Raw genomic sequence first — 21,911 nt, 5'->3', positions numbered from 1 at the left:
AATGCCATATAAACTATAGAGGCATGACAATTCATGCATTCATTAATATACTGGTGAAGATTAAATTCTAGTTCAATTGCATCAAATATTATGGGATGGTAAGAGAAATTTGAAGTTGAAACTGTTTGGACATGGTAAGGATAAAAGGACATAAACAGGGCATGGGCCAGGTTTGTAGTATTTTTGCCAACTCCATCTTCTTCAGACACATAGAACAATTTCATTCTCATGATAATTTAAAGAGAGTGTGAGCATGCTCTTTGCTTTATGTAAGAATAGAAGAGACTTACTGGTCATCACCAGGATAGTGCCACTGTTTGATAGAAAATCATAGTATTAGCCTTAACCTGTGTGCATAGCATGAGTAAGAATTAAACTTCATTGTGCGACACACTAAAAATTTCAGATGACTTTCTACATCTATTCTGTTGGCATGAATCAAAAATACATTGTGTACACTAATGCCTAGGTTAGATTTGCTCCTGCCCCTGCCGCACTGTAATCCCTGCTCTATGATCTGGGGGGTTCACAATGGCTTTCTTACAGATGATTAGTACTCAACAATAGCATTTTGGACTGGTCTACCCCTGAGTTGTCTTTGGTATTTGTTTGAAAAGTACAGGGGTGGAAACACTGTGATGTGTTTTTTTTCCCCTTTTGGCTGCTCATCTCCATGCAGAAGAGAGATCATTTCAGAGAGATTACACGTCAGATCTGGCAAGTAGAGTATGGGTGTTGTACGTCTTCTGGAGAGATGTCAATGTAGAAAGCTGAATGCAGCTAGAAAGGATGAAAAGTGTAGTGTGCATAGAAGGAAGGAAGAAATTTTAGCAAGACCAAGAAGCAAATTTATAGTTCCAAAGACACTGTTCTGTTCTTGACTCGACATAGGAAAATCAACTGGCCCAGGGGACATTTGAGAACATTTTCATGAAGTGTCAATGGAAGTGTGGGGTTATATCCCTTTTAAATCCTCTAGTTTCATGAGAAAGTAGACTTTATTGGAAGGCTATTGAATAGCTCAGGACCCACAGAAGGCAAAAGAAGTGTAAACAGGGGTGACTCTAAATACCATTCGCAGTCTCTAGAAGAGGTAAAGATGGATTCTCTTCAGTGAAAAGAATAAGTGCCTGATATTTCCAGAGTTTTATTTATTTTATATTTTTATTGTTATTAATAACATTACTTATTTTGTCACCCTGTTTATGTCAAAATCTTGAGAAAATATTTGGATTCTTTGCCTAGACCAGAGAAAAGCAGGACATTTTGATGGACAACACCACTAGATTCCATGTAACAGAACAATAATTTCTTTCCTTACCCACATTCAGATGATATTACCAGGAGAAACAAGTGTCAAATAACCCTAAAACCAGAACAAAACAAACCATCAACCTACCAAAACATGCAACAATAAGGTAGTGTTGGAGGAGTATAGCCAAACCGGTAGTAGACTTAAGACACAGTCTGAGAACAGAGAAGGCAGAGACTGCACATAGAAAGAGATTAAAGGATGATTAGCAAAGGTGATGCTTTTGTGCATGTGGTACAAAAGGTAAAAGAAAATAATAAAAACCATCAGCATATGCCTGGAATATGATGTATGCAATCATCTGAAGGTATTAGTGTTTGCCAAGTGCTGACTTTTTCAAAAGAAAGGATGGTTCTGGGACCTCCAGTAGCTAGAAGCTTGTTTGAGGATAGAAAGAAAAGTGAATTTAAGACGACTTCTGCCACAGCAAGACAATTCAATAATGTAGAAAAGTTCAGCCCTGAGCAGAGAGTGGTAATTAACAGTGAGTCTCATTTAACAGCTTTGAAGGCAGCACACTGACTTCAGGATTGCTGTAAGTGATTAATCTTTTCCGTCCATGATAAATCAAATTGAATTTCTATGTTTGGAATCAGTGAGTACTGATGAGCTCCAAATCTCCCTTTAAATCCATTTTTTAAAAAATTCTTTGCTTCTTTTCCTTCTATTCATCACCGTAAGAAATGTTCTTCAGATTGGGCTGAGTTCTGACTGGATTGATTGCTTGTTTTAAATAGCTCTTTCATTTCCTTTGGGGGGGAAACTGTATTTTTAAGAAGGCCTGCTCTGAGGCATAATGTAAGATCACAATTCAGGGCTTCTCTTATATTCTCAAGCAGGAATATGAAATGAGACACCTACAGTATCTGAGGAAAATTCGGGTTTTTCTCAGAAGACAGATTTTGTTCTTTTATCTGTGTTAGGCAAGAGAATGTGGGGTATGCCCATGTGCATTTGAAAGCTTTTAAAGATGGGTGGACGAGGCAACAGTGCTGAGAAGTATGAAATATGAAGCACTAAAGAACAGAATATATCCTTATAGGGAAAGAAGCTTTGAGAAAGAGAAGGGGAAGACTTAGGCTGGCAGACAATGAAGTGGGAGGTTGCATTCTTTCAAAGGTTAGGAACTGAATGCATTCTGGATTTCTAAAAATAGGAAAAGAGGGAGATAAAGTTGTTTAGGAATGCTACACAGTTAAGGATGTTATTTTACTTAAATAATGCAATCCCTATGGAGAAAAGAATTTGAACTTCTGCATCAATTTTGAAATATACCTCCCCTCAGGAATAAGTTCTAAAACCATCTGGTTTTGTGAGTCCCCTCCAGACCTACCAAGGGACTAAGCAAAAAGTATTCTGTGAAGAGATATCTTTATTAGAACCTTTCAGAAGATCTCCAGAACCCAATTATTCTGAAGTCTGAATAGACTTAAATGAGTCCCTGAAGCTCAAGACTCCAAAATAAATCCCAACTCTTGGGGCAGCATTTGAAAGATTCATAATGCTCAAGCATTAAAATGGTGACCAGCTGTTCTCCTTGGTAAGGTCCTTGCTAAGGCCATACCGGAGAAAAGGATCTAAATCACAAAAGAGGATTATTTTAACATTAAGAAATACATCCTGTTTCAACTTGGTAGGAAAAAATATTTTACTGTGATGTAAGAAGTGCAGATTCTAGGCAGATCTTTCTCAAAATCAAATAGAAGACAAGTTATAAACACTGTATGAACTTCCATATCCTTTTCATGAAAAATAGGTCACAAAAACTTCTCATTCACATCACTTATATCATCACTGGTGGAGTTATACCTAGAATCCGTTCTTCTAGAACTCCCATCCATTCTTTTAACCCACTATTCATTTCTTGCCAGTAATGAAAGTCTTGGTACAGAATGAGAGAAGTAAAGACTTGCTGTGGAAGAGTTGGTTAGAGCTCTAATTATAAAGGACCAACCTCACTGTTAAGCCATGTCAGACAAATCTTGAGAAAATGACAACTGATACTTGATTTTTTTTATCTGAAAAAGTTGAATAAGTGAGGATAAGTGAACACAGGGACAATAGGACCTATAAGAGATGAAAGCCACATTTTGAGGGTGAAAAGGGATACTTATTTTTCATAGATGGCTATAACAGATAGTTTGGGGTATACTTGAAATGTTAGCTAGAATGAAAGCTTCTGTAGGGATATAAGAAGCAAACAAAAAAGGAGTCAGGTATAATCATTTGAGAGTTGTGTTATGGGTAACAAGGAATACTCCAGAAGGCAATCCCTGACATAGATCTACAAGTGTCTCATGAAGCAAAGTGCTAATATCTTCTTGTGGATCACAGGGAGGACCCTAACGACAACATATTCTTCTTTTCTCAAAAATCACATTTCTTTATTACATCCCATATTGGAGAAGAAACAGAAATAGCACCTAGAGTAAGTAAATAAATAGAGGCAGAAAGGTGGCTCATACATAAGGATTCTTCCCACCAAGTGTAATGACTTGAGTTGATCACCAAGACCTACATGGTAGAGGGAGCAAACAGACTCCATGGGTTGCCCTCTGACTGCAGCACTCATGATGTGACATAAATACATGTGCACACATACATGCATAAGCACACATACACTCACAAATAAATAAATAAATAAAAAGTAATTTAAAAATAAAATAAGTAAGAAAGAAAGGCAGGGAGAGAGAAGGGAGGAAAGAGGAGAGGAAACTGGTCCTACCCCTGTCCATATTAGAGATTTTTAAACATGGATAAAGCTGGGAGCATAATGGGAAAAAGAGAGTTTGAGATTGTACGAGAGATTAAATTTTGACATTCAACTGGATTTAAATTTTTTTAAATATTAAAGTAGATTCTTGTTCAGCAATGACTCATACCACTCTGCCTCAGGGAGGAATATGTTTCCCTGCTTATTTATTCAGGTTGATTGAAAGTGTACAAATGTTCAAATGTTCAAATGATATTCAAAGCTCCAGACATTAGTTAGAAGCATGAGTGTATTGTCACCTTCTAAAAGATGTTGTCTCTAAGAATACATCCTGGAATCTCTCTTCCACTATAGCTGGAGCCCAGTAAAGAGGCAAATGAAATGCAGCTGTGTCTTATTACTAATTGGCTACTATAGTGTTACTAAGTACTCTAGTACCTGGGGGCATTATAATAAAGTCTCATAGCACAGTAATACCACAAATTCAGTTCTCACATACATGGAAACTGGGCGTTCAGCATGCCAGAATAGTTAAGTTCTGGTGAGCTTCTCTTCCAGGTTACAGTCTACTGTTCTCCCATTTTGTCTGTCCATAATGGAAAGAAGGTAGGAATGTTGTCTGAGATCCCTTTTAGGGAGACTTAATCTCAATCATTAGTGGTCCACCTCCAAAGACTTTACTACTAATATCATTGACCTTGGGAGATAAAAATATTCATCCACCATGAGCGATCATAGACAATTTGTAGTCCAAAACAGCCAGTCAGCAGAACTGTGTGCCTGTGGGCATGAGAATCAATGCTATTGTCTTGAATTTGGAAATGATTATATAAATCACTATTATGACAACAGCTGGCTAAGATCAATAGCAACATATCCCCATAGATTAAAAGTCAAAGAGAATAAAAAGTTATCCAGTGAAAACTTTTTCTCCCTCTACAGTGAGCCCAGCCAACAGCTTCAACTGCTAAGCTACAAATATTTTTATTAGTTTCTTGATATTAATGTCTAGTGCATCAATAATCAGATGAAAATATGCTTTTCCTCTATTACATACAAGTAGATTATTATATTTACCCACTTTTCTCCATGTAACATTTTTTTTGGTATATGAAGAATTTCATTCTTTTGCTATGCATAGTATCTGGAATATTAATGCTTGTATCATATTTTCTAATGTTATATAGGAAAAGTGATTGAGAAAAGTTAGGCAATACACTCATGATAATGTCCAGAGATGATCATGGAAAACTAAAGGAAGGAAATTGGAAGGCTATTTTTAAGAGGATTAGTTTCTTGTCTTGAACCCCACTGAGCCAGTTGTCAGGATGAAGCAAGTTAAAGTGTATTAAGTAACTTGGATAAGTGTCTGGCAGATAGTAAGTGCTCAGTTTACACTTACTATTACAGTAAACATGTAATAGTACCCTCCCATCTCAGATCCACCCCACTCCACAGGCTAAAACAGCATCACTGATCTTCACAACTTTCCCTTGTGTTGATGGCTCTCCCCCATGAACTTCCCTGAAATGTATGCAGCATGGCCTTTCATTTCTTTGTGCCTAACTCTGGCTTCAGTGATATCACACAATAAAAAAATTCATGGGTTCTTTTCCAACCCTTCCAACGACTCTTTGTACCCTCATCCCTCCCTTCAGTGTCTAAGTGTCATATGTCTCTGTCATCCTGAGACCTGTATGGCATCGGGCAGATATGTTCAACTCTGCACTGTATGTTACTTCTTCTGCAATCTGTATTCTGAGCATCATTTGCCTTCAGTCTATTAAATGGAAAGAATTACATACAGCTCAGTGAAATTTTGTAAGGTTTAAATAAGATCATATGAATAAGTTTTAGCTGTTCACTTTTCTCTCTTCAATTCTTTTATTGATATTTTCTTCCATTTTAGTGTTTTCATCCACCACTACTATACAAGCTATCCCCAAGTCTTTGTGTAATATCTCATTTCTTATGAGATACTAGAGTCTCAACTTTTCCCAACAGTCCAACAACATACAGATCTTATGAAGAGATGGCCTGGATAGCTCCATCTCAACAAGTTCAAACCAGTTTTTCCTTGTCCTCTGATTCCCAGTCATCTCCTCACTTTGACTTTCTCATCTCCATAAACGACACTAGAACCTTAGTCTTCAACTCTTACTTCAGTCCTTGACTTTTTCCTCTCATATTGCCACTCATTTGCCATGTGAAAATAGTGATTTTTTTTTAATTTTCAAGGGTGGTGGTATAGAAATGGTTCAGTGGCTAAAAGTTCTTACTGCTCATGCATGGGGCCCGAGTTCAGATCCTAGCACCCATGTCAGGTGACTCACAGGCACCTGCACCTCTAGTTCTACAGTATTTGATGCCTCTGGCACTTGTGGGCACCTGAACTCACATGTGCATACCTCCACCTCCAGATATACAGACAAACACATAATACAAATGCTTTTGAAAATTTTGAGCCAATGTTGTCAAAACTTGGGAGGAATCTTGGTGACCACAGAGAAAACCATACCCATCCTCCTGAAGAAAAAAAATATGAGGTCTAGTTAAAAAGATATCTAAGGGGAGGGAGCTGAGGCTAGGATCTGAATGCTCTCAGCTGTAAGACTGTCATTCCGTGATACCCCCTGGTACACTTCCCTCTCAACATTTCAGTTGCCTCCACTATGATCTAGTCTATGGCTATGCCTGCCCATCTTTGTGACAAATGTAATATTTACTCAATGCCTCACTTTATCTACTACAGTCACCTTCCGAACAGCTTCACAGCAGCAGAGCTCCATGACTGTACAGCAATGCTTACACTTATATTTACACATGTTTTACAACCACAAAGTCATTTTCTCAGTTCAACCTCACATGTACTCACTTTTCCCCATGTCATCTTCAGTAACAATAATCTGAAATCGTGTTTGGCTCACTCACATGTTTTTAAATTCATGATGATATAATACTATCCTTAAAGTTCAGCCACCACCACCTTGAGAAGCAAGATGTGAAGGCAGAACTGGGAAAAGGTACCAAGCCATGTGGCTAAACATAAATAAGAATTATGGGTTAATTTAAGTGTAAGATCTAGGCAGCAAGAAGCCTGAGCCATTAGGCCAGTTTTAATTAATATACGTGGTTGTGTGTTTATTTGGGTCTGAGTGGCTACGAGCTGGGTGGGACCAGGAAAACTGACTACAGCCAAGATTGATCAATTGCTTTATTTTATTTTATTTTGAGACAGTTGGCTATGTAGTCTAGTTTGAATTTAGACTTGCAATCCTCTTGCCTCTGCCACATAAGGTCTAGAATTGCACATATGTGTCATCATATCCAGTTGTGATAAACTATGTTACAGAAAGGAAACATGTTAAAATCTTAGATTGTAGCTTAGATTATCTTTAATTTTTGACCAATTGTGTGATCTTATATTTATAGCTCAACTCCCATACCTTTAATTAGGTACTATTTATTTAATTTTATCTAGAATAATTTTTGTGATGTGGTGTTTTTGAGAGAACATTCATTTGATAACACAGAATAGCTTGGAACTTACTATGGTCTTAAACTAGCTTCAAAACCATATTTTTAATGTTCCAGTCTTAAATACTGGGATGACAGGTATGTACCATCACATCTGGCTATAGAATACATTTAACTAATTTTTTTTTTTACCAGTTTTTTATTGTCTTCAATGAAATGAATGAACAACCCTTTCACTTTAGGTAAGTTAAATTTTTGTGGAAGAAAAGTGACTTATTTATTCAGTTTCTTCTCTTTTCAAGTATCTGAACTTTCACTTTAGTCCTTTTCAAAAAGAAGACACCATTGACACCAATCATAATAATTTCTGTTTGTTCCAAATATGAAGATTCTACTGGCCCAACAGAAGACAGAGGCATTGTCATTCCTTAAGTTAAAAACATCCTGTGTCCTACTAGGTCACGGAACTAAACTTGGTCTACTTTTATTTTGAAATTTCCATTTTTCATTGCATCCTATTTCTTTGAAAGAAAAGAAAAAAGGAAGAAAAGAATGGAAAGGACAGTAATTGCAATACTTTTGCAAAAAAGCAAGAAAGATCTAGACTACTGATACCCTCCTCTCTCAGTGCCTTTTTCCCTCTCTACCTCTCTCTCAAGAAAAGAAGGAAAATTTATAACTTTTAGTGGTTGTGAAAACCAGGAAATAATAGAGAAATCATGCATTCTGCAGGAATTCTCTGGAGTGTATTAAATTAAACTGACAGCGTTGATATCGCTATTCATGTTGAAATAATTAGCAATTCTAAGGCTATTAATGGTGTATTGTATCACTGTTTTAGAATTGGTAGGATGAATGCAAAAACCTTTTGGTGACTTTTGCTCCCACTAAAATTTAATTAGCCTCAGTTACTGACCTCATGTTTTATGTAACAGTACACTCCGCAATGATCTCATAAAGAATTGAAGTTTGGGAAGAAAGTCATTCTTACTTTAAAAACTAGCATCACATAAAAGTTCTCTGAGTGTTTTTTAACTACTTTTGCAAAGTATTCTTATAATTGCTAACATTACCTATGGGACTGACTGACTTTGAATTTAATTGAAGTAAAAATGCGTCTATTTGACAAGGTCACTTTTTAAATTGGAGCAGCACTACTTTGAATTACAGTTCTGATTTTTTTCCTTTCTAAATTAACTATGATCTATAAAATTATCGATAAAGAATAATACCTAGGTCATCAAATATTAACAATGGTTACAAGAGAGGAAAACTACCTTTAATGCATATAAAATTTATGGATAGTAGTGATTCCTACTAAGCTGGGAAGCCTAGGTCTGTGCAGCTCAGAGGCAACGCAGTGAGTTGCAGAGGACAACGCTGAGCCTCTACAATGCTTCATCAGAGTAGTGCTCAAGACAGAGCAGGTATGAACACACTTCGGTGGCAGTATGCAGAGCGGGTACAGTACATGGTAGTGGGGGTGTGTTTGGGATGGATGACAAGAATTTAGTCTGCCAAGAATCCTGCCTAGCTGGAGGCATTTTTGTAATATTGTGATTGCAATATTTCTTTGAAAGCATATTATGGCAATGGCAATGCTATGCTACTAGGTTCTCTTTATGCGACAGTTTCCTACTTACTGGACTCCCCTGCTCCTTTGGAAAGTTGCTACTAAGTGTATGTTCTCAGTTGGAAGGAAAAGGAAAGGCTATTCTAATCCTCCCTCTGTCAGGTCAGTTGGACCGGAAATTTACACTACGTGTCCTTCTGAGGTAAGTCAGATTATGGTCAAGCAAGAAGGAGAACTCAACTCACCATGAGTACCATGTTGCAGCTACTGTGGATCTTTTTCATGTAATCTTTAGTTCCCTGATACTCCTCATATTTTAGGATACATCCTCATTCTGCTGGAAAGCAAAGCCATAGAGTAGCAGAGAGGTCTTTCTTCATCATTATTTATTTACAAATATGACTTGAAGCGCAGTCTGGACTCCAGAGTGGTCCACAGTGTGGGCACCACCATGCCAGCTGTGTGGAATGAGGGCAGCAGTACAGTGGGGGTGGAAAGACCATGGGATCCATAAGTAACACAGAGTAAACACAATAAAAACACTAGCTTTGAGGCTCCACAATGGCCAAGATGTGAATGGGGACAAATAGCTAAATGTCCATGAACTTCAGTTTTCTTTGCCATAAAATAGGGTTCACACAGGGCCTCACAATCCTGTAATGATAGGAATTAAAATATTTAAAACACAGGAGTTATACATGTATATATTGCCATTATTAATAAAGGTAGCTCAAGTTTGCACATCAGCCTATTCTCTTTATCTGGGACTCCGTGCATTGTGAAATGTGCAATAAACAAACATGTACCTTTCCTGGTTCTATCCAATCTCTACAGGGATTAGAGGGGTTGTGTGGCTGCTATATAGAGTCAATTAATTCATTTGCCCGTTACTCATACCACATTACAATAAATCTGTTAAATTACAGTGGGTGCTTACTCTGTCTGGAGCAATATGTTAGGCCCTGTGAAACATTTTTAAAAAGGTGAAAAAAGTACATAACTTCATTTAAAGGACATAAGTAGATACATAAAAGAGCTGAAGAATGTTCAGGAAAAAAATTGTCAAATCAAAGGAAGATATCCAGATAGTCATAGATGATGAGCTATGTCAATCAAGGTGGACTTGAGAAAAAGAGAAGAAAAGAGTTTTAAGACTAGATTGGCAAAATACAATAGGAGATGTATTTAGGGGGAAAGAATGGTGTGGAGGAATAAATACTTATTTCATGGCTTCTTCAGGTGCCTAGTAATCTCATCATCATGTGTCTTCCTCATGCCTCTTTGAAGACTCTTATGCAATAAATAGCTACAGTTTATGTGTTGTGGAGATTAGATACACACCTGCCTTTTAGAGGTCTTAAAACCAATGTAGAACTGAGCTCTACGAGGAAGGCTTCAGAACCTCCCACAGATGCCCATCCCACAATACAGGTATTTTAGTTAGGATTTTCAGTTGCTGTGAAGATTCACCATGACCACAGCAACTCTTATAAAGGAAAAACATGTAATTAGGGTGGCTTACATCTTCAGAGATTTAATCTGTTATCATCTTGCAACATGGTGGTGTGCAGACAGACATGGTGCTAGGGAACTAGCTCAGTGTCCTACATCTTATCTTTCAGGCAACAGGAAGTGGTCTGAGACACTGGGTAGTAGCTTGAGCATACATGAGACCTCAAAGCCTACCTTCACAGTGACACTTCTTTCAACAAGTCCATTCCTACTTCAACATAGCCACATCTCCTAATAGTGCCACTCCCTTTGGGAACTGTAGCAGGAGTCTTAACAGTTCTTATTAATAAAATCAAACCTGAGGCCAGTTATTGGGGTTAATGCTGGTAGGTCAGAGAGACAGAACAAGCCACATCTCTCTCACCTTGCTGGATCCTCAGTTGGTCTTGCTTCCTCAGACTGGAGGCCTCTGAGTCCTCATCCAGAATGGGTCTCAGCTGAACTGCTGCTCAAAAGCCTGAATGCTTAACCAGCCAAATGCTTAACCAGCCAAATGCTTCTAGTTTCTGGTCTCCACGCCTTATATATCTTTCTGTTTTTGCCATCACTCCCTGGGATTAAAGACTCACATCTTGGCACTAAAGGCGTGTGTCACCATGCCTGGCTGTTTCCAATGTGGTCTTGAACTCACAGAGATCCAGAGGGATTTCTACCTCTGGAATGCTAGGATTAAAGGTGTGAGTGCCACCATTTTCTAGCCTTTGTATCTAGTGGCTATTCTGTCCCTGACCCCAGATAAGTTTATTAGGGTGCACAATATTTGGGGGAATACAATACCACCACAGGGGGGCTTACTAGAAACGACAAATTTTTATGATGGGATTGTTTTTAAGACACAAGCATGCATTCTGGGTTATTCTCTTTTCTTTCTGTGGTAGAACAGAGTAACAGAGTTATTTTTTCAACTTCATTTTTATGATCTGTACAATAAAGTACTAGATGCTGGAGCTTGATTTTATGATGCAGGGGGCATTGCTGTGAGTTACTCACCTACCTTCCCAAGTCTCACGTTTTTCTACTTCAAAGTTTATATTCCATGTACTGTCCGTAATGTGGACTATTTCCATTACATTATTCATGAGGGAGAATACTGCATACATTAATTAATTACTTCTGTTAATATTCAGTTAGAAACAAAGTTCACCACACTTAAGCACAGCATTTTCATACTACTCATATTTTTTTCTTGTACACTCAAAATGAGTCATGAGAAAGTCTATTACAGATAAGAAAGGCTTACAGTGAGGCTTGTCCCTTGCCAAACAGAAGTCCCTGACCTAGAGATGCTCAAGCAAAGGACTGTCCAAGCAAAACCACTAGGATTTTCTATTTTAGATGGTTGCTCTCTTACTTTTAACAAAAAATTTACTAAAATCCATTAATAATTACTTCTAAGCTGGGCAGTGGTGGTGCATGACTTTAATCCCAGCACTCAGGAGGCAGAGTCAGGAGGATCTCTGTGAATTTGAGGCCAGCCTAGTCTACAGAGTGAGATTCAGGACAGGCACCAAAACTACACACAGAAACCCTGTCTTGAAAAACCAAAACAAAACAAAAATAATTTCTAAATGCAAACATCAATTACACACTCAAGTCAGATATTTAAAATGGCCTTTTCATTGTACTCTTTTAAAAATTGCCTGAGAAGATCAAAGAATTCCTGCAAAGAAAGTTAATGGCTCTGAGGGAATTCCAGTGGAATGGCCAGGAAAAGCCTCGTTTACACAGTTTAGATGGCACAGTTTAACTGTGTAGAAAATAGGGAAACAGGGAAAGAAGATAGTCAGTCTAATCCAGAGGCCTACATTTAAAAAGTGTGATTAGACTCATAAAGATTCTTGAACCTCAGACTTTCTAAATGGCTTTCAAAACATCAAAATTTAAGCTGAAGAAATGGAATAGCAGGGAAGGCTCTTGCTGCATGAGCATGAGGAACCAAGTTTGAATCGCTAGCACAATAAACGACAGGGACAGCAAACATGGATTTGCGACCCCAACACTGGGAGATGGAGATAGGTGGACCTCAAGGAGTCACTGGTCAGTAACCTAGCTGAAATGGTGGCTAAGTTCCAAGTTCAGTGAGAGGCCCTGTCTCAAGAAAATAAAGTGGAGAATTGATTGAAGAAGATATTACCGCCTCTGTCTCTGGCCTCCATATACACCCACACACATAGACATGAAGACATTTGTGGAATACACACACACACACACACACACACACACACACACACACACAGGGGTAGAGAATGCTCAATGCCAACATTTTTTTTTTCAAAAAAGGGGCTTTTTATTGTCTGATGTGAGTTTTAGGTGACAGTTCGAAAATGAATTCTTGAAGTTGCCAGCACCAGAAGTCAAAGTACGTTTCCTAACCCTGTCCCCAAACAAGGCCAGGGAAAGCTCTTGAAGGTAGCTTATTTTACATCATAGCCCCAGGTTAAACCAAAATAACCCAGGAGGAGGAAAACAACAATCATAGCAAGAAAAAAATTCCCACAGTGAGCTACACACCCCAGATGCCCAGACCTTCCATGGTTCTTAATGAGGGTCAGAGGTCAGAGCTAAAGAGCCTGGTGAAACATTGAGAACCAAGATCCTGTTTCCATTTTAATGCCCTGGTGTTTATGTTTGGCTTCTGCAGGGGAAAGGCCCAGACAATTCCACTTCCAGGGAGGCCAGCAAATACTAGATTGGGGTGTAGTAGTTTGACTGAAAAGTGGGGGTGTTCATGGGACTAAGGATAGTCTCTGTTCAAAAAAAAAACAGGAATATAAAAAGGAACACTGTTGGCTGAACGTCTTCATATACGCCTGGACTAAAATTAAATCACATTATGAAAATAAAGACCATTGTTTTCAATCTGCCCCTTCAACTCTCCACCAGCATACCTCCAGAGAAGACTGCTGAACTGTAAATTTAGCACCAATGCTGGTTACATAACGGTCACCAGCCAGCTTAACCCCTCAGTCTCTCAATTTGTCAGCCTGACCTTCCCATCACACTCTGATAAATTTCATCTATTACAGCTGTTTATTTTGTTTATCTTAGAGACTGATATTGTAGTTTTTCAGTAATTTTGCATTACCTGATTTTTGGACCATTTAACTTTAGTAAAAATGTATCTATCACTCAACAGCAAAAATTTTCCTTTGTGAATAAAAGGTTACATTTTCACCCACCAACTATGACCCTTTTCTCAACTTCTGAACCTTTGATGACCTTGGAAACTAGATCCAAATCAACAGTTTCATGTACTTCCCAATCTTATCATTTCCAGATACCTTTAACTTCTGTTTTCCCGGCTGGGCCTGGCTGGAAATCCTGAAACAGTGTCCATCCTACAAGGAAGTCCAATGTGGATCGGAAATGCCACACACTGCCCTGTCCCACTCTTACCAAATATCTACTTGGTTCTGGACAGGATTGAAGGATGAAGGGATGAAGTTTCAGTAGTTGTTCATTTGTTTGAGATCTAATACTAAAGTAAGCCAAAGGCCAAGTAGCTAGTAATGACCAGGATGGTTTATTAGGGACTTACTCAGTGAAAGCTCCAGGATAGGAACTTTCCAACCACTAACTCCTTTGATCTGTTCAACAGTCCCATTGGGAGAGTTACTATTAGTCTTTACATTTTATGATGCGAAAATTGTGGCTTGGGGCAGTGAATCTTACATTTATAGAGCTAGAAATGACTAATACCAGGCTTCTGATCCAGTGTGATTACAAAGTTTAGGCATCTGTTATTCACTCTATAGTATCATCTGTTAGTATAGGTCAGGTGTCAGAATCCCACGCAAAGTCAGTCAGCTTCCCAAGACTCCATTCCTTAAGAAACAGGTTGAACACACACACACACCACGCACACGCACACGCGCGCGCACACACACACACACACACACACACACACACACACACTGTTTCTATGGAGACCCTTCCCAGATCTCAAAGAAACCAGGTTTGAAACTACTAATACTAGGGATCTAGATCAGTGGATTTAGTAAACTGTAAACAGTCTTAAGAAATCCTTAATAAGATGTAGGCTTTGTGGGGGCACATTCCATGTGTCTCTATATTATTTTCCCCACTCTTTCACTGAACATAAATGTTAAACACGTTGTAGTGGGTAGCTGTTCCAGCTTTGGCCTGGAAGTACTACTCCCAGTGAGGCTTCTGGTAACTGTCATGCCCACCTATGACTGGCCCCTGAGGCGGGGTGGGGCCAGGAACCCTTAAGACCTGAGATCTGGATGTGCCTGCTCTCTTGGTTCCTGGTGATCCTGGATGCTATATGGTAAACCAAGTGGAGTTCTCTAGAGAACCTAGCTGGACTGTGCCTCACTTCTCCCTGATCCTGTAACCAACCCCTTTACTAACTGTAAGTTACCCCCCAAAATAAACCTCCTCTTTAACTACATGGAGTTGCCTTAATAAATCCTCCAATAGCATGTACTACATTCCTGAACCAGTAACAGCTTTTCACAAACATGAAGCAAGCTCTCTGGAGTCATGGAGCTTAAAGACTAATTGTATGACTCCCTATGTGCACAGGGCCTTCAATAGGATTCAAATCACAACTTCTGGACTGCTAAATGATGGTAGAATATTGAGGATGGAATGAATAAATGTTTATAGGGATTTCTGACTTTAACCTTTGAACTCTTGTTTAGTTCAGACATCATTTTGAGTGATTTCCTGCACACGAAAAATCTGCTCTGTGTCCATCTTTATAAATAGACCACTACAGCCATCTGCCTTTAATGATGAATAACTTTTCCTATGTTGTTTGAAGTAAGAATGCCTTTCTAGTGGCCAGAGGATTGCTCAGTGGTTAAGAGTACTTGCTGCTCAATCCTGAAGACCAGAGTTCAGATTCCAGGATACATATTAGGCATCTCAAGTGCCAAGGAATCTGACATCCTCTGTTAGATTCTGCATACACTCACACACATATATACAGGTGAACTCATATATATATATATATATATATATATATATATATATATATGTGTGTGTGTGTGTGTGTGTATATACATTAAATACAATATAATTTTTAAATAAAGTATTAAATAAAAAGGGCCAGATGTGGTGGTACATATCTTTAATCCTAGCATCTGAAAGACAAAGGCATACAGATTTTTGTAAGTTCCAAGCAAACCAGCTAAGTACACTGCCTATCAATAGAAAAGATGCCTTTAATTTTCTAACTTTTTTTGCTAGTACTAGTAACAAATCTTTACTCAATTCATCCTTTGGGAGGAAGACATTGTAATCCACCAAAAAGAGATTGATTCCCTGATTAAGTTATCAGTTCTGGCTGGGTTTACTTTTAGCTTCTTGATGAACACAAATTAAACTTGCAGTTATATTTAGCCCCTCCAAAAAAAAAAGGAGACCTAGAAAATTTGCTATTTACAATTCTACAGGCCTGGTTAGCAGGCAAAATGTTTTACAGATTGTTGTGGCATTTACATTGGTTCTTCTATGATTTGTCCTGGCCTCTATGCTAGTAAACAGGAAATAACCCAACAACAGTAATGAATTAAATCAGAATTTCAGACATGGAAACTGTTGCTCTCAATAAAATAATATATCCAAGATCCATTTCTGAAGCTTTTTAATTTTTACTGATAAGCTATGCTCCCAGCTAATTTTCATATCATCTTAGATTTATTTACATTTAAAAATAAAATACTGATACATTTGTATTTATTTATGGCACTAAAAATTCCACTTAGGTCCTTCATGCTTGTTAGAGAAAGCACTCTATGATTGAACTATATCACCAGCTCCAAAAATACATTATGAATATATATTTCCTTAAAATAAAATATACACATTTCTGATCTTTCCTTTTAAGTCAAATGGCTATTTAAAATTTGTTAGCAATTTGCTAAAATTTTAATCTAAGAAACGTAAGTATAATATTTGAAAATAATGATTCAAATCTAATATTGAAAATAACCTCCCAAACTACAGCCTTCTTTGAGTGCCTAAAATAGGTATTACCTATTCACCCCATTCTATGGTTTCTTGTTCAATTTAGAACATGGCCCAAAAAAGGGAGACCATGCCAAAAACTTAATCTCTCTTAAAACACGCTCTTTCTCCTGACTGAAAATAAAAAGATGTCTTTGGTTGGGATTAAATCTTCTTTAAGGGCCTTCAGAGACACTTGAAGCAAGGACGAGCATTGTTATAATAGTGAAGGTTGGATTAAGTCAATCTCAATGGCGACCATACCCTTCAGAATGCAAACTTGCTCATCAAGGAACAAACTGGATGCCAGGTAAGTTCTAGCAGAGGCTGAATGATCTACTGGGACCAGAGAACTACAAAAATGGGCCTGAGAATTTTCTCACTTTGATTTCTAGTCAGACTTCAAGCAAATATATTTTCCTTGCTTTCTGAACAAATTTCCTTTTCCAAATTCCATCTCTCAATCAGACGTGGGCACATGGAGCGTCAAACCCAGGGTCCATTGACTCGTGTCTTCTGATCGTTCAACACTGGGAATTCCAGAGAAAATAAGACAGGCAGCGTATGAGCAACGGGGGACCTCAAACGAAGCTCAGAACGGTGTCTTCAATAGTGCAGCATTTGCTCAACAAACCATTCTGCAATTACACTGGGAATTTTGTTTATAGCTTTACTAGATCTCAGTGTTATATTCTAGAAAATAAGAATGAAGGGTAAATATGTAAGTTGCTTTATTTAAATTTGCGTTTGCATTTATTTCATTTTTCTGTTATTGTAGTTCTCTTATAAGTGAGGGTCAGAAAGTTTAGCATTTTCTAGAAAGTAGACTTTAAATAAAATAGTATTAAACTTATCTATGCACAATTGCTCTACAACCTGATATCTTAGAGTTATTTTATAACCCAAATATAGGCACATTACTATAAATTTGTAAAAAAAAAAATACAAAAAGCAGAAAACAAAAAAATCAAAACTTGATGTTTGAGTTTGAGATAAACTCTTTAAAAAAAAAGTATGTTTTACCCTAAGTAATATACATGTTTGAATAAGTTAAGTATTTTCTGCTCTCTGAAGCTATGAGACAGCTTTTATATTTTGGTTATTTCAGGTAATATCTTAGTCGGGGGGAGCAGTGTCTCCTTCACTGTCACAGTGTCCCAAACATTCTCTATTAAAGCCATTTAACTTTAAATTTGATTTAAAATTATTTATATTTTTTGTGTGAAAGCATCTTAATGAAAAAGAACTAAGTCTCACCTTTTTAAAAGAAATCATTTTCTATAACCCTTAGCTTATTAATAAGTTACCATGTCTTTTTAAAAAATGATATCAAATTTAAGTTCCCATGAAAGCTGAACAGATATAAACAGAGAAAATAGGATTTGACTCCTTTGGGGGTAGTTTTAGTACCAAAAGTTTCTATTTATATTTGATTAATTACTTTCTATGGTGGCCTTAACTCTGGAAAAATTCAGGCTTTATACACTTCATCCTCAAGAAAGTACAGTTACTTATTTCCTACATATACACAAAGATTCATATTATATCAAATTGGGTCAAATTATAGGACTTTAGAAAGTATGCTTTTTTCAGAGAGTAAGGAGAGTGGGCTCCTGAAAGTCTCTCAGATAGATAGCACAGTGGGAGGGAAACAGAATGCCCTTCTGTTTTCCATTAAAGTTATGTTCTGCACAAAGTTTGATTGCTAAACATCTGGCAGTCTTTTCTCTGATAACATACTTAGCTCAGTAGGATGGACAGTACTCAGCCTTTGAAGCTCCCTATAGCTCTTAAGTGAGGAGAGAGAGAGAGAGAGAGAGAGAGAGAGAGAGAGAGAGAGAGAGAGAGAGAGAGAGAGAGAGAGAGAGAGAGAGAAGAGGATAAGAACTCTAGGTTTTTCCCTTTTATCAAAAGATGTTTATGGCCTTTTCTTACTTTATCTCTGATGTTCCACTGTTCCCTGTTCAGTGAATAGGGGAAAGGCGAAACTGTTCAGGACGGTCACCGGTCACCAAAACACTTTGTCCACTTCTGATGTCTAAAGGCAAGCCTTTCCTTTAATGCTGGAAAAGAACAACAACAACAACAAAAAAGATGGAAATTTGTGATCATGTCTTTAAATGTCTGCATTTGCTGAGAACATGTGGGATAATGGGATGAGAGAAAAAGCAAGACCATCAGAAATGAGAGAGTCTGAAGGCTCTATCTATTTTGTTTTGATGAGATTATGCACCATTTCTTTTCTAAATAGTATTTCCACCCTTTAATCACATTATCATTTCCAACAGGACAAGAAAAGCTTATTTAGATTAAGATTAACATTTGAAACTTGAAGGAAGTGTGCAGGTCACAGACTCAAATTCGCATTTTGGGTAAAGAGACCCGAGTTACTCACTGGCATACAGTTCAATAAGAATATTTAATGAGGTTTTTAAGAAATATATAGTAACCTCCTTTTATGCACAAATGGGTGTTTATGAAAGCAATTACTACTAAATATATTGATTATAAATTTGCTTTTGAGACACATAGAAATCAATACAAAGAAAAACATTTTTGCATATTTACTGTCCATTGATAAAATGAAAGCAGCTTTAAGAAGCCTGTGGCTTACAGTATGAGTCACACCTAGCATAGATGAATGGCTAAGACAGTAACTTTTGTGGGAATTACATTATCAAATAAAACTATGGCATGCAAAATTGGCCAGAGAGGTGGCTCAGTGGAAAAGGTGCTTGCTGAACTATCAGAAAGACTTCCCACATGAAAGCTAGGCAAGCATGGCTGCTGCTTATAACCTCAGTGCTTAGAACATAGAGACAGGGGATCCCTGGGACAAGATGGCTAGACCCTGGGACTAGACCAGCCTGGTCTGAAAGTTCTGTGCAGAACTGGTAGGCCCTGCTTCAATAAATAAAGGGGAACTGTCAAGGATGAGACACAATATTAACTTCAGGCTTCTGCATGCATGTATACACACACACACATATGCGCGTGCGCACACGAGCACACACCCCACATATACACATAGGGAAATGAATAATTTTTTTAATGTCATCTACAGAATTTGCTAAATTGCAGGAAAATTATGAAGGACTAAAATAATTTCACTCAAGTGTACTGCACTGAATTCTGTCTTTATCCAGAGAGAAAATTTTCATGGAGGAATGGACAGACTTGAGGTCTTTTGGTGTCCATTTAATGAGTATTTATTCTTTATCAGGCTGTATTACAGGTGTTTCACATGCTTGAACCAAACTCATTCTTCCAGAACCCCTCTGAGATATCCACTATGACTTCCCATTATACCAACAAGGAAATTAGACGCTTGACTTGCCCTAGTGCATGTAGCTAGTGAGGGCAAGAGGCTTCTACCCTGGCTCCAAAATCCTAAACTTCTATGTGCTATTAGCTAGTAACAGTACCAGGGCATTATTCTCTTCTGTGTGTTCTGTGTTCATTCATCATTCATCATGTCTCAATCTCTACAACTATAAAGGAGCAAATATTGATGCCAAATCACTATGGTTTCACGAATGTATGGTGTTGTCTCCCAAGCTGTACAATAAATGTAACAGAATCTTATTTTTTTAGGCCCCAGGTCCATGCTGTGGAGAAACCTGTTTTCTAAACCGGTTTTTGCTAAAAGCAATCAACCTTTAGAAATGCTGAAAAGGATGGTTTTCTCCCACCTCTGTAGGAAAATGGAACAAGAAATGCAAGTCAAGTTCCATAGCTTGCAGTGAAATAATTCACCATAGAAAAGGCTCCTGACACCACAGGGAAAAGCACTTCTGCTAACACTTCTAAATGTCCCTTAACCATGCTCTCTCTACTTACTTTGTAATGATTGCATGTTTTCCCTTTGGGCCTACTAAAGTATTTAATTGCAATTACACTCATTTACATAGCAGATGAGGCTAATTGCTGGTATTAGTTACCAAATGTATGCTTGTATTGTGAGGGTAAAAAAAAATGCCCTACAGAAAAGAAAACGACTGTGCCTTTAATTAAGGAGTTATGAAGTCAGAATGAGCTGGTTCCAAGATGTAAATATGAAATTGAGGGCTTTCAGAACTCTATAATGGGTTTTTATTACTCCATCTCACTTCCTTGATTACACACAATGTTTAGAGACTAAAGATAAATACAGTGCAATGTTCACAGGGCTGACCTGATTGCTAGGCATGTTCTCTCACACATAGATTGAAATCAATGCGGTTGTCTCGCGAGCCTATGATAAATGGTGGGTTATGAGTACCTGGTCTTCATTTACTGGGCTATTCAGTTGCTAATCCTGGCTTCCCTCATTGCACAAGCAATGCTGCATCCTCTGGTACACACAAGTCAATTTCTAGGCATGATTTTTGCACATGCAATGTCGAATAAACAAAGACAGTATGAAATAGGGTGCAAATTCAATGGGAAAGCCAAAAACTCAGAAAACTAGTTGTTGTTTGTTTTTTTTCTCCTTAATCTTCCTTGACTAATTTCTGTGTTAGAATCATAATGCCTAAAAATGGAATTCTGTGGGGGACCTTCCTTAAGGAACTTGATAATCTCATTAGAAGACAGAATTTTACCTCTGAAATGTTCTATGTATGTATGTATCTATGTATACACAGACAATACACATACAACACACTCTTTCTTTCTTTGTGTACACACACACACACACATACACACACACACACACACACACACACACACACACACACACACACACACACACACGTTCACTGATGTGCATGCACACATGCTCCCTACCAATTTTATGCCAGAAAGAATTTACAGCAGAGTGGTAGCCAGCACTAAAATGTGACAGTGTTTAGTACTAACTATAAACCAGTTCAGGGAGTTAGAGAGGTGAGTTGTTAGAAAGAGCAAAAACTTCCAAGAGGTCCTTAAAATGGCATCATTGCTTAACAATGATTTTCAGGGAACAGACAGACCAACTCTCACTGCACTACAAAGTTGTCCTGGTAGTCAAGTGTCTAGGGAAGATTTTGCCTTGCTTCTCATTCCCTTTACCTCTTAGTTCTGGCTCCCCATCATCTCTCACATCCCCTTTTAAAGATAAAATACTGCTTTAAAAGGGGAATGAACTTTTCTGACTCTAAAATATACTTGCTGTGTTAATTTTGTACTTACTGAATGCTTAGCTATAATAATATTAGACTGTGCAGTCTATGGTTACCTATACAAGTCATTTCTTGAAATGAATCTGGCTGTCAGCCAAGCTCCTACCTCTTCTTTTTGATGGAAAAAAAAAGAAAAGAAGAAGGGGGAAAGGTAGGGGGGGAGAAGAAAAGAAGGTGAGAGGAAAGAATGGAGAAAATCCTCCCGAC

The sequence above is a fragment of the Peromyscus maniculatus genome, chromosome 4 (genome assembly GCF_049852395.1).
Source record: "Peromyscus maniculatus bairdii isolate BWxNUB_F1_BW_parent chromosome 4, HU_Pman_BW_mat_3.1, whole genome shotgun sequence".
NCBI lineage: Eukaryota > Metazoa > Chordata > Mammalia > Rodentia > Cricetidae > Peromyscus > Peromyscus maniculatus.
Note: the sequence above shows the minus strand (reverse complement) of the source record.